Raw genomic sequence first — 1,642 nt, forward strand, 5'->3', positions numbered from 1 at the left:
TGGATGGATGGATGGATGGATGGATGGATGGATGGATGGATGGATGGATGGATGGATGGATGGATGGATGAATGATGGATGGACAGTAGTTAGAAGTTTTCTTGACAAAGATGAAATAATCCCACTTGTGAGATTTCTACATCAATACAACTTTCCTGCCCAAAGTTATTTTACAWAGTTAATGACTAACTCTGATAAATTTACCAATTTTCTTTCATGAATATTGTGATAAGTTAACACGTGTAATAGTACAGAGCTGAAAACAGTATCGGTATTCTCRTTTGATATTATTTAATCAATTATTTAATTAGTACTGATACATAAGCTTATGTATCACTTTTGACAGGATCCTACTTTGACTTACTGACAAACGTCAACCACAGACCTAAAACCATTTAAAACCACCAAAAACCAYGTGAAACGAGCCTAGGTGGGTTGAAAACCACCTAAAACCACTAAAAACGGAAACATATGTTGATACTRTATGTACGTAACTGTCTAATTATGGCAAGCCAGTTTAATGTGAAATCATCTTTGTCTGACTATCTGCAATTACATTCTAGATGTCTAAAAATCTAGATTTTACATTTACATTTCTACATTTTGCCTATCTTGAATGATAATTTAAGTTGTCTGCGTGCACATTCTGACTAGTCAGAAGAACAATTCAAGATATATTAAAGGGATTTTGATTAGTCAAAATGTAATTCAAGATATCTTGAATGACATCACCAGATTCATCATTTGAAGGGTCACACATACATAATTATGACTAGTCGAAATTACAGTTTTAGATCTCCGACTGAAGAAATTGTGCGTAAGCCCCCCCTGTTGCCACTGAGCTGTCCAAACAGGATTTTTTGTAGCTGCAATGACAGACAATAAATTGTTTGTGTTTCATCATTCATGTTTAGCAGCAGAGCTAAAAATAGTTAAAAACACCAGAATTTGAGTTGGACTGACCTGACACTGCAGACCACTGAATAACAAATTAAGGTAAGGCTAGTGGCTCAGTGTGGCTAAAATATCTAATGATGTTTCGTCCAAGATGCTATGTAAATCTGTGACATTTTGACTAGTCAAAATAATAAAAGCCATCCAGATGAAAAAAAAAATGTTCTGGATATCTTGAATTCATTTGGAGATATCTTAAAATATATTTTGAGTTGTCATATTTACAGTTCGATATTTGCAATTACATTTGCACTAGTCCAATCTTTTTTGTGATATTTAGAAATACACTTGAGATATCTTGAATGATGAYGTAGGTGAAGATATCTTTAACTGGAATTATGACTAGTCAGAACTAGAAGTGAGATATCTTGAAAGCAAATARTGACTGGTCAAAACTAACTTAGAGATATCTACATTTAAGATATGTTGATTTGGAGCCTGCATTCAATATAATTAGAGATATCTCAAATAGGAATTTTGACGAGTCAAAATACATTTAGAGATATCCTCAGTAAMTAATATGTCTAATCCTAAACCAGTTTCACATATCTAGAATGATGTTGTTGATTTTATTCAAATGGCCTGCCATAGTCTAACAGTGATTTCAACATCAGATCTGTACAGCAGAGCTGGCAGTACTGGCACACTGCTAGCCCCATGTCAGAACCCCTCACCCTCCACCAACACA

At 34.3% G+C, this 1,642-nt stretch overlaps 1 protein-coding gene across 3 annotated transcripts in view; it reads left to right on the plus strand.

The window, feature by feature from the left end:
• The window catches only part of caskin1 (CASK interacting protein 1), a gene marked incomplete in the record, with an annotated part of 59,042 nt that overhangs the window by 10,519 nt on the left and 46,881 nt on the right, over positions 1-1,642 (plus strand).

This window comes from Austrofundulus limnaeus, unplaced genomic scaffold, assembly GCF_001266775.1.
Source record: "Austrofundulus limnaeus strain Quisiro unplaced genomic scaffold, Austrofundulus_limnaeus-1.0 Scaffold53, whole genome shotgun sequence".
In the NCBI taxonomy this organism is placed as follows: Eukaryota; Metazoa; Chordata; class Actinopteri; order Cyprinodontiformes; family Rivulidae; genus Austrofundulus; species Austrofundulus limnaeus.